Here is a 12,960-nt window from a genome sequence, read left to right as displayed (position 1 = left end):
TTACATAGCAAGTAGTTGTTTGCTGCTTTATTAATGATTAAAATCTCATATGGAACCTTTACTAGATGTAAGAAACCACCTTGCTAATGTCACAACAATCTTTGATTTCAGGCAACTTGTGTTAAAAAAAAAGGAAAAAAATATTAGGAAATAGTAAATGGGTGTTGAATTCAGTAATGGAATTAAGAAGATGATTCCTGATTTTGCAAAAAAAATTACTAAATCTAACTAATGTTGGCTTGTGAGCTCTCATTGATTCTCATTCAAGGTTTAAAATAACTTGGATGGAGAGGAGGCTCCGTGTCATAGCATGTGCATAACATGCACTAGATCCAGGGCTTGAAGACCTCCGGCACGGTGCCGGAAATCCAGCGTAGGAATATTTTGGTGAAGTTTTTTTTTTTTTAAATAAAAAAAACAAACTGTAACCAGTCGTTTAAAGTGATAGTTCCAACTACAAATGGTACTCAAGGTAACCAAGGAGTTATAGCCAATCAGAGGCATAGTAGGGCGGGCCTTAAGTTTTCAGACACAACATTAGAGCGGTGAGGAGCTGGTTTACTGTATACTGCTAGCATGGATGCCAGGTATATTAAACCAGGCGAAGAAACCTCGAGACGGGAAGCGGGAGTGAAAAATAAGTGGCGCTGGGGTTGGATAGAGCAGGCCGGAGTAGATGCAGACCTGCAAACTAGTCACCTTTCATTTACGTGAATCGTGCAGAACCGGGGGGGGAATGATGGATGCCGCGTTCCAGTTACATGGGAGACCACTCGCTACACGACAAGTCGGAAGAACATGGACGCCATCAGGGCAGTAGCAAGCTAGTCATTGTTTTGTTATTGTTAGCTACATTAGCCTATTTAGCAAACCAGCTCGAAAACAAAACTTTACATTGTATTGCAGGCACAGCAAGACCGTGCAATGCATAAATTGGTGGATTAAAGCAGCAATGTAATCAAGTGTGTAAGAGCATTTAAAATCGACATTAAAACGACCAACGTGGTAAAAATACAAAGAAAATACATCAATTATGGGCGCAGCCATCTTTGTTTGTCACGTCGTTTGTCTATCCTCGCTCAACTCGGTGTACTCTCATGAGGACCGAGTCGGACAGTGGATATTCCGACCAAAAGGGGGCGTGCCTCGGTGAAATGTCGCGAGACAGCTGCGAGATTTCCCACTTTCCAACTCGGGCGAGTGGTCTCCCATGTAACTGTAACGCAGCAAGAGTCTGGCCTCACTGGAATGACTGTTTGATGTTGTTCAGGCTGGAATAAACCTTATTGGACAATATGTAGTAATAACTCAGCGGCGACAGCACGACACCTACAGGAAAACAACCCACAGAGAAGCACCCGTCCCATTGTTTCCCATTAATTACCGAGACCATGGCGGCCCGCCACAGTCTCATAACGAACCGAAAATATTTTTATGCTGCTCACAATAACATAACGTTGTGTTTTGCGCAGTTGATTCAGCAAAGTATCTCTAACTCCGGTCAGCCGGTACTGTAACGTTTCCAGTGCAGGCGTGATGCTGCGGATGTGTCGGGTTCGTCTGCAGGCGAGTTAGTGTGAAAAGATTCAGGCGTGTTTTCACTCCGCTGTCAACACCGGAGCCGCTGCAGCTGCATGCTTGTTAAATACGGTTAGCGTTAGCTTAGCTTTAGCTACTAGCCGCTAACGTTACTCCCTATAGGCGTCCACGTAAACCGGAGCTGCGACTTCAGTTTGTCATATTTCACCGATAAGGAGAGAAATCATTGAAAGATAGAGCAACAAGTCCTGAGTGCTGCTGTATTTCATGGACAGGACTTTAAAAAATAAAATCTTAATGTCTGAGAGCAAAACCAGCGGAAACAAACTGTTTTTGTGCTCCGGTGCTGAGTGCAGTGAAGTCGGCTGGACTCATTTTGACCCAGACTGCGGTGCTGAAAGTCTCAGGAAATGTAAAATTAAATCAAGCAGTCCTTTTTTAAATCTTAGCTCAGCTGATATGTCTGAGCACGGTGGCACAAAACATTAAACCTGATGTGAAACAAGTAATAAACACAACACAATTTCAGAAAATAGTTATAATAGTTGGTTATAATTTCTTAGAGTACATGGTGATGTCTTCAAATGTCATATTTTGTCTGATCAACGGTCCAAAATCCAAATATATTCAGTTTACTATCACATATGGTATGACACAAAAAAGCTTAAAACCATCTGATTTGAGAAGCTACAACAAATACATGTTGGCATTTTTCCTTATTTGGTTATCAAAATAGTTGCTGATTGATTTTCTGTCGGTCACGTGCATGCGAAATTCTTGTACAGGCGAAGAGACTTAAAAAATAAAAAGATATAAGAAAGAAAGTGAGGTGTTCTTATTCTCTCAAAGCCGTCTTTTATGAGAGATTTGTTCTCTCTTTAACTGGGAATCTGGATATGTCTGGGATTGTAATTGGGATGGATGGATATACTATGTGCCTAGCAAGAGCCATGTATCTACTTGCACACAGAAATTCTAGTGTCAAAACACTCCAAAAAGCGTAATTCGCATATTAAAATCACTAAAATTTTCTCCCAGGGGAGGATGCCCCCGGACCCCCCTTCCTTGGTTTGGTTTCGGACCTTGTCACCTTTTTCACTCTCAGGAGTTTGCAGGTCTGCAGTTATGGAGCAAATCATTGTTAAAAATGCTGCAAATTAACTACAATTTCATAGTAAATGATGATCAAATTTTCTTTTTTTTTTGTGCACTGCTCATATTATTAAAAACCTTGAAATTGTCATTCCAACTTCTTGATGCGATACGTGATTGATACTCTCAAAGTGCACCAGATTAATTCATTTAGATTGCAAACGCCCCCCCCCACCCCCGGCATAAAAAATTTTCAGGCACAGGATTTTTTCCTGCTTCAAGCCCTGACTAGATCAATTAATTTGTCATGGTTTTCAAAAATGTATTTATTCTACCCCTTCAGACCCAACATGAACTCAGCTAATGAAAATGTGCTATTTGAAAATTTGACATCTGAGGACTTCCAGTTTGGACATGGAGTGATAGGATGCGTGGCATCAGAGCTCCCGATAGTCAAGGTTAAAAACTCCCTGATACCTCGAATTACTAGAGCTAGACCGGGAAAAAGTTTGAATGGGAAGGAAAATCTGACTCACTAAGACTAAAAACACGGCGACAGACGAAACGGAGGAACCGCCACCTCGCTGGAAGTGAGGCTGAAATGGGCTCAGATCTAGAAATTATTAGCAAGGAGATACAGGATTTAAAAACAGAAATAAAAGATGCCCTTCGTTCATTTGGAGAAACATTGAGGAGCGACGTGAAAAAAGACTTGGATGATTTCAAACAATAGACAATAAACCAATATTGTGAGATTTCATGGCGGCAGCAAGTGCAGGTGGCTCTGTGTGCCCCCGCACCAAACCTGAGATTTACTCAACTAGCGATGGGAAAACCATAGTTGAAGACGAACTTTTGAATTTTATTGTGATCAAAATGAGGACTCTAAGCCATGACGAGATAATTCACCTGGTGAGCATAAACTTTTCGCCCAAATGGATCGAGGAGTCTATGCGGCTTCTGTTTGAGGTCTGCCCAAAAACGTCGCAACGCTGTGTTATACACAAAGGTGCGCATAAAGACGCTAATAACATCAAGGCCTGTCTTAAGTTGCTAAATGAAGTCGGGGAGAATACTCCCAGGTTTGTTTCACACTACCTGGACCAGCTGCCTCCCGTGGGGTTTGGCCACATGGATGCTTCCGCGTTGCTTAGCCGACTGGAGCAGCTGAATCAAGAAGTAGAAAGCCTGAGAAAAACCATGGAGACTCAGGTTGGTGTGAGCGAGGGTCTGGGGGCTGCGTCCGCGGACATGGACCGTCGAGTCTCCGCCATCGAGGACCATGTCCCGGGCCTGAACGATGGGCCTGCCGCACAAGGTACAGGCTGAGATGTCCGCCCCTGCTTGCCAGGAGAAGACGGTCCTTCTGGATATTCCAACAACGAGTGCTTTGCCGCGGACTCAGCAATGGACTAGCGTTGTGAAGAAAGACGGCACCCCAGAACGCAGCTGTGCAGCCCCGCTTCAGGCAAGCTCATCCCAAGAGAGAGTCGAGGCATGTGGGAATAACTGGCACTGACACAGAGGGCAAGATTCAAGTGATTACAACTAAGCTGGTGAGTGTGTTTGCTACGAGGTTCGCTCCTAGTCTGGAGGCTGACACGCTATGTAACTATTTGATTGAAAAATTGGGCAATGAAACTGTGACTTGTCGCAAGATTGAGTCGGCCCATAGCAGGTTCGGCTCATTTCACATCACCTCTGAATGTGCTAATATTGACGTTATGTATAACCCGCAAATATATATATATATTATATTTTGAAGCTCGTGGCCACAAAGCCACAGGTGGAGAGACACTAGGATGTGAACTGAAATTCCCCGATGGTAATGCCAATGCCCTGGCTGAGTGCCAGACTGCGTAGCCAGGAGGCTATGAACCTTTATCTTTTTAATGAAACTGTGTTGTGTCATAATGCACGGGCTGCTTGTTGGTCATAGTGAAGCAGACAAGTCACGCCGTATTGTAGTGGACGAGCTACTTGAGAGCTGTGACATATTGTGTGTACAAGAGACGTTTCTGTCTAAACAAGATCTTGGAGGTCTCAGCTCCATACATAAAGACTTCCATGGGGCTGGGGAATCAACCACTGATCTCAGCACCAAAATCACACGGGGGAGGATTCCAGGTGGGGTTGCGACTCTATGGAACAAAAAATATGACCAGCTGGTTAATGTTGTAAGACTGGATGTAGACTGGGCTATTGGTCTAGAGTTCAGCTGTAATGATAAAAGGTTTATAATTTTGAATGTCTATACACCTTTTGAGTGCTATCAAAATGAGGCTGAGTACTTAAACAGACTGGGATGTATTATGTCATTTATCCAGGACAATCCATCGACCTGTATATATGTTGTAGGTGATATGAATGCTGACGTGACTGATACCAACTCGTTATTCGGTAATCACCTACTGCAATTCTGCTCTGATAGTGGGCTGATATTGTCTAGTAAGGTCCTCATGCCAGAGAATAGCTTCACTTATATAAGCGAAGCCTGGCACTCCACTTCCTGGCTAGACCACTGTTTATGCACAGTCGACGCACATGATTCTATTGATTCTATAAAGATTAACTATGATATGGCCACTTCTGACCACATACCATTCTCTATAATGTTGAATCCAGGCAATTTACCATTGTTAATGTCTGATGATGACAGCATTAGGACAGCGAAGATAGACTGGCCTAAGCTATCAAAGGTTGATCTTGATGAATATGTCTATCGTTCTGATGTCTTGCTGAGTAATATTAGCTTGCCAAAAGAAGCTATTTTGTGTAGGGATTTGAATTGCAAGAATATGCAACATTGTAAAGCATTGTGTTCCTTGTATGTTTGCACTGTGGAATCTCTCACTATCTCTAGCAAGCCTCTTTATAAACAGAGGTCAAAAATGGGTAATGTGAAGCCAGGTTGGAATGACCATGTAGAAGAACTCTATGCAGAGGCCAGAAATGCCTTTAAGTTATGGGCTGAGGCAGGTAAAAGCAAGCATGGCCCATTATTTGAACGTAAGAAACATACTAATGCTCAGCTTAAATATGCTCTACGGTATATAAAGAGAAATGAGAACACCTTGAGATCTGATTCACTGGCGAGGAAGTTGCAAAACAACAATATAAATGATTTTTGGAAAGAAATCAGAGGAATTAATAACAGTAAGACACCCTTACCCTGTAATATAGATGGTGTGAGTGGCTCTGATGAGATCTCCCGGCTATGGCAGAAGAAATATCAGGAGCTTCTTAACTGCGTTAAAAGTAACCCTCTTGATGTTGGCACTATAGGGTATGATGAGGGGGTGATTATCACTCCCTCTGAAGTTCATGATGCAATCATGAAGCTTGGTGACAACAAGGCATGTGGCACGGATAATATTACGGCCGAACACATGAAAAATGCAAGTAAGAAACTCTGTCCCCTGCTTAGTCTTTGTTTTACTGGATGCTTAGTCCATGGCACCTTACCTGATTCTATTATGGCTGTCCTGCTTGTGCCGGTCATAAAAGATAAGGTTGGCAAGCTTAACAGCTCTGTAAATTACAGACCCAATTGCATTAGCCAGCATACTGTCTAAAGTATTGGAGATAATTTTGATGTCTAGATTGGAGAGGTACATCCACACTGCTGACAACCAATTTGGGTTTAAACATAAACATAGCACTGATATGTGTATTTTTGCTCTGAAGGAGATCCTAGATAATTACAATAGACAGAATACATCAATGCTCCTGTGTTTTATAGATGCCTCTAAGGCATTCGATCGTGTCAATCATGAAAAAATGCTCAAGAAATTATGTGAAAGAGGGGTTCCTAGATATCTTGTTAGAATATTGGCATTCTGGTATGCTCAACAGACCATGAGGGTAAAGTGGGGAAAATCTACATCTGCCCCATTCCATGTAAACAATGGTGTTCGCCAAGGTGGAATTTTGTCACCTTTATTGTTTAATATTTATATGGACGATCTCTCCAAGAGTCTCAATGCATGTCGTACTGGCTGCATGGTCGGTGATTGTTTAATTAATCATCTTATGTACGCAGATGATTTGGTTATCTTCAGCCCGTGCACTGCTGGGCTACAGCAGCTGCTAAATCTGTGCACCCAATATGGGATGGAGTATGATATTACATATAATGCTAAAAAGAGCAATATCTTGATTGTGCGCAGTAGAGATGATCACCAGTCGAGGTTTCCAGCTTTTTATTTATCTGGCTCTGCCCTCAGTGAATGTAATGAGGTTAAATACCTTGGACACTTTATCACTAATGATCTTTCTGATGATAAAGACATGTATAGACAGTGTCGTAAATTGACACTGTCAAGCGAACATGCTGTGCCGTAAATTTAGTATGTGCTCTGTTCCTGTTAAAGTCGCTTTATTCAAAACATTCTGTACTCCTCTCTATACTGCACACCTCTGGTCCAGATATAGAGTGAGTAGCCTGAGACGACTCACTGTGGCCTATAATGACAGCATGAGGCTGCTGCTTAGAGTACCTAGATGCTCTAGTGCTAGTCAAATGTTTGTTAATATTGGTGTTCCCACCTGCTCTCCCTGCGTAATTTAATGTACAAAATGATATGCAGAATTGATGCTTCTGAAAATGATATAATATCTGTTATTGTCAACCCAGGACGCAGTTCTGTAAAGTATTTCTCGAGAATGTGGCGCCACTGGCGCTTGAGTCTATATTAGGCTTTTAAAAAAAACTGTCTTGTCTGTTTGTCTTTTGTTTCTTGTTGTATGTGTCGTTTGTATTATGGACCTCCCAGTGGGTGAGTCTGGAATAAAGCTTTCATTCATTCATTCAAACAAGATATAAACCAACAACTTGCAAAAGTCGCCACAGAACAGCAGCTACAGAGCGGCAAGATCAATGCGGCTGAGTCGCGGATTGAAAAGCTGGAACATTAGGCACAGGAGGCTAACAACGCTCTTATTGTCTCACTAAGAGAACAAAAAGCTCTTCAGGATAAGTTAACCGACTTGGAGTCCAGATCAAGTAGAAATAACCTCTGTATCTACGGAGTTACAGAGGGAGAAGAGGGTGAGTCTGCGGCCAAGTTTGTTCAAGACCTGCTCAGACGTGAACTCAACCTGCCGGGTGGTTTTAATTTCCAAATTCAAAGAGCGCATCGGTCACTTGCACAGAAGCCTGTAGACCGAGCCCAGCCGAGACCCATCATCGTGAACTTTCTGGAATTCACTACCAAAGAGAGAGTCCTGAGAGGTATGGAGAAAGAAAATACAACTGGGAAACATTCATTCGATCATGACTACGCGACAGAGGTTGTTCAAAAAAGAAAGGAATATAACGCTGCTAAAAGAATCTTGAAGGAGAAAGGCGTCCGATTTCAGACGCCTCACCAGGATGAGGATCCATTGGGAGACGGGAACTCGAACCTACAACAGCGCTGAGGAAGTGAAGGAGGAATTGGTGAAACGCGAACTCGCAGAGAGGACACCGACGCCGACAACCGTGGCGTCTGACGGGCTGGAGCCACTGCTCCGCACAGCAATGGAGTGGCAGCGCAAGGAGGGATCCCGGAGGAGCTACGCAACAGCAGCGGCACGAGCCAAGGAAAAGCTGCAAGAGCTCCGAAGATTCTTTGATTAAGAACAGAGAATATATAAAGAAGCAAAACCAGTAGGAATGTTCTGATATAGCCTGTGTTTTTAGTTGTCAGAAAAATGGTTAACCTGCTATTCCTATGCTAAAAGAAAAGCGACTATCAGAGGTCTGGGTTACTTAATTTTCTTTTTCAAAGTTCTAACGTTGGACTCATTTAGAATGACTAAAACCCTCACTGTAGGTCCTGCCATTACTAAGTTAGGCCCCTCTTTATTTAAGAGGGTTTTCCCTAGATCCACCAAATCAAATCAAATCAAATCAAATTTTATTTGTATAACCCAAATTCATGTAATGGTATGGGCAGTCATATTTCTGCCTCCAAATTAAATCTGCGTGGGTTGGCCTATGAGGTAGGGGGGTGAGGCTATATAGGGAGGCTCTAGCCCTCCCTCTCTTCCTCTTGCTCCCTGGCATTGAGCCCCACCCACTTCCTGGTTGCAGTTCTCCGCTTTCCACACAGGTGAGGTGCATGGCTGCAGTGCTGCTGCTTGTGTTCTGGCTCTCGTTCGATGGCGTTAATTTATTTTATTTCTGTTGTTAGCGGGTAGTTGTGGCCGCGGTCATTATCCCCATTCCAGTACGCACAAGTGACTGGAGGAGTAAGGTGCGTACTCGCAACATCTCTTGTGTTTTGAGTCTTTAGTGTCATCAGCTGACTGCACTCCTGGCAACCTGTTGATTTTCCTTGTAGTTCCCGGACTCTCCATCGGCGGACCAGAGACGCTCCATCTCCCACGGAGTAATACCTTCTCCCTCCTCGGTTGGTCACAAGGACACCTGTGAAATCGGGACGTACTACTGCTTGGGCACAGTAAAGATAAGTAGCCTGTGGGATCACTGCTGCTTCGCCGGGCCCTGAGTCGAGCCGCGACTCGGTATAGACTTTAGACTGTCTGACTTTCTAATTGTCGGCGGAGCTCACCGCCGCTCCACGTTGCGCCTCGGCGCATTCTCTGCGCGCTGCTGCGTGCAGCGCATAGACTCCGACACCTGTCGCCCGAAAACGCTCCCTCCGCCCCGTCCTTTGTGGCCAGTTACGGGCAGAGCGGCCGCACCACGAGGGATCGTGGCTGTTTGGTGTCTGTGTTGTGTGTGTTGGGTGCGTGTGTGTGAAACGTGTTGACAAATGTGAGTGTGTGTGAATCAAGGGGTTATGATGGGGCCCAGGTGAACAATCAGATTTACATTTTCTGTTGATTGTTTTCTTTATTTTCCCTGGTTTAGTAATTGTTTCATGATTAATTAATTAAGAAGTCATTTATCTCTGGCCAGAGGTTACTTTCTTTGGTTCTTTTTTGGTTTCTTTATTTCTTTTGGTTTTGGTTCAGAACCAATAATTTATTGGGTTAATGTGTGTTCTCCTCTTAGCCTGGTTAACCTTGGATTAAGATACGTTGTTTTCTATTTTTGTTTTTCTTGGAAACTGTTATATTATTTGCTTATTTGATTGTGTTTATTGTTTATGGCGGTTCCCTTATTAATTGTCCCTTTTCTTGTTTCCTGTTTCTAGTAGCTGAGAGCCAGCGGTGGAGGTGGTGCCCTGGGTGATGGTTTCCCTCTGCGTGCTGTGGGACACTTTTCGGTTTGTTTTCTCTACACATTATAATTTGAGTTGTTTCACGTGTGAGTGGGGTGCTCTTTAATTTGAAGGATTTCCTTCCCCTCCTACCCCTCCCTGCTGTGTCTTCTCCTCTGTACAGGAACCATTTATTCCCCTATTCCCTTCTTAGATTTTTAAATTTGCAATATTTGTTAGAAAAATAAAATTGGTTGTCATAATTTACTGAACCACGTCTCCTGCCGTTTTGAGTTGCGTACCTGTGTGTCCTTTTTGTTTTGCTGATTATTGTTACCCTCACTTATACGTATTTACTTTAAAGGTCCTGGGGTGAAACCCCCCAGGTGGCGTTGTCGGTTTATGTTGCAGAAATCATCGATTTAAGTAAATTTCCTTTCTTAATTTAAATTACTTTTGGGGGCCCAACCCTCATACTGCCAAATTCACAAACCACAGTTTGCCAGTTTGTAATGCAGTACAATAATAGTAGTGGAACGTATGTAACAGAGATATGACTAATATTAGCAACAGTAGTGGTGGGTGTCAGGCAGGGCCATGGCAGTAGGCGCATCCACGATCCACGACCCGGTTGTAGCCAGGATCCATGAGAGCCTGTAGGACTAGAAAGCACAAGGACTCCGGAGAAGAAGTGAAGTCAGTGACATGCAGAGATGAGGCATGTATACAGGCATAATGTATACACCAACAGGATCAGATTGTTGGAGGATGGAAAGATCCTCAATGGTTTGGAAGTTCATCTGTTATATTTGCTCTGTTTGTTCCACGCCACCGTTTTGGCAATGTTAGCGGGGCTACTGATGTTTCCTTTTGTCTTTATCCTTATAAGTAATGCAGTGTAATAATGTGAGAATAGCGTCCTTAAATGTGAATGGCTTAAACAATCCAATTAAAAGAGGAAAAGTAATAGCAAAAATGAGGAAAGAAAAAATTCAAGGGACATATTTACAAGAAACGCATCTACCTCAGCAAGAACACGATAAACTGAGGAAATTTGGGTTTAAAAATGCCTTTTCTAGCTCATTTAAGAAAGGTCCAAACAGAGGAGTCGCCATTTTATTTTCCAACTCTGTCAGTTTTGAAGTCATTAAAGAAATATCCGACAAAGAAGGGAGATATGTAATAGTAAAAGGGAAATTGGATAATAATCTGGTTACTTTGGTCAATGTCTATGTGCCACCTAACTCTGATCGAACATTTTTGAAATTATTGTTTGAGATCATAGCCCTGGAAAGTGAAGGAACTCTAATATGTGCAAGGGACTTGATTTTGAATGCTAAACTGGACACAACTAATAGCAAGAGAAGTAAGACTCATCTGTCAGCACCTCTCTAGCTGAATTGGGGATGTTTGATGTTTGGAGAGAACTCCATCCGTTAGAGAGGGACTACACATTATTCTGCTCCACACTCAGTGTACTCCAGAATAGATTATTTTTTTATGAACACAATAGAGAGATATAGAGTAGAGGAATATAAAATAGGGGTAACTGATTTGTCTGATCACAGTATTACTTACCTCATTGTCCGTCTAATTCGGAGAAATAAAAATACACTATGGAGATTAAATGTGGGTATGCTGAATAACCGGAAAATACAGGAGGAGGTTAAGAAAGAGATTAAACGCTGCATAGAGGACAACTTGGACAGCCCAGTGGATTCTACCATACTATGGGACACAGTTAAAGCCGTAATGAGAGGGAGGTTAATAGCGATGGCAGCTTACCAAAAAAAGACTAGAGAGGAAGACTATAAGAAATTGGTTAAACAATTAACAACACTGAAACAGCAACATAAAAATAATAAAGATGAACCAGCTTTACAACAAATAATCAGTGTGAGACGGGAGATAGATGACATCCTAAGTCAAGAGGTTGAGAAAAAATTAAGATTCATTAAACAGGGACTAGCTCCCGATCAATACTCGATAAAACCCCCCCAAATTCGATTAATGTGATAGAAATAGATACATCTGAAGCAGAGATGGAAAGGGGAGGAAAATCAAGAAGACAAACAAACCAAAAGAACCCGAAAAAACAACCCGAATTGACCAACGAAGACGGAGGCGATATAGCAGACAACATGGAGGGTGAGGACGAACACATGGAGGCCGATGCGGCTGTGGTGATTCGTGCGGGACTGAAAGATATCGTTAAAGAAATCCAGGACTTCAAAAATGAAATTGAAAATGGAGTTCACCACATTCAAAGAATAAATAAAAAAGGAAATTAAAGAAGAACTCGAGGATTTCAGGAAGGACATTAACCAGCGGCTCACAGAAACAACAACGGAGCTAGCCACCCAAACTACGAGAATCGAAGAGCTAGAAAACTGGAACATAGAGGCAAAAGAAGCTCTACTTCAATCTATAAAACAACAGAGAATACTACAAGATACGCTGACAGACCAAGAGGGAAGAAACCGAGGGAATAACATCTGCATCTTTGGTCTAAAAGAGGGTGCAGAGGGGAGCTCTGTAACACAATTCATTGAACAACTTATAGAAAATTAGCTGCCTCTGCTGACAAACATGGATCTACAAATACAGCGGGCACACCGAGCTTTACTGCCGAAACCAGACGCTGATAAACCCTCGAGATCTATCGTGGTGAACTTCCTTCAATACACGGTGAAAGAGACGGTGCTGAGGGAACCCTGGAAGAAAAAAATCCACTACCAAGACCGAGCGCTCTTTTTTGACCATGACTACGCCACCGAAGTCATCCGGAAAAGAAAAGAATACAATGATATTAAAAAAGCCCTGAAGGAGAAAGGAATACGCTTCCAGACGCCCCTGATGAAAATCAGGATCCACTGGGAAGCTGGCCCGCGGACATACGAGAGCGCACAGGAGGCTGCGAAAGAGCTGAACCGGAGGGGAATCACGGCAGAGGTACCTGGGAGAGGTGCAGCCAGGACCGGGATGGAAGAGCGACTCCAGCGGTCATTACCGTGGCAACGAGTCGGTAACTCAGAAGATACTGCTGAGCGAGCCAAGCAGAAACTTCAGGAATTTCAAAGGAAATAATGGGCAAAGAGGTATGTGAGTGCATTCAAAAGACTAAATAAGGACACGGACGAACATTTTAATATTGACTGCACTCCTTGAATTGGTCATA

The 12,960-nt window shown here is 42.9% G+C and overlaps 1 long non-coding RNA gene across 1 annotated transcript; it reads left to right on the top strand.

Annotated features, from left to right (window-relative positions):
* The first annotated feature begins 8,654 nt into the window (after positions 1–8,654).
* Positions 8,655–10,054, top strand: LOC311261130. The gene is made up of 3 exons (XR_014623095.1): positions 8,655–8,726; positions 8,808–8,870; positions 8,958–10,054. It is a non-coding gene; the product is annotated as an uncharacterized lncRNA (long non-coding RNA).
* The last annotated feature ends 2,906 nt before the right edge of the window (positions 10,055–12,960 follow it).

The sequence above is a fragment of the Pagrus pagrus genome (assembly GCF_965226575.1).
Source record: "Pagrus pagrus genome assembly, chromosome: 8".
Classification (NCBI taxonomy): Eukaryota; Metazoa; Chordata; class Actinopteri; order Spariformes; family Sparidae; genus Pagrus; species Pagrus pagrus.
This window is presented reverse-complemented; position numbering and strand designations above follow the sequence as displayed.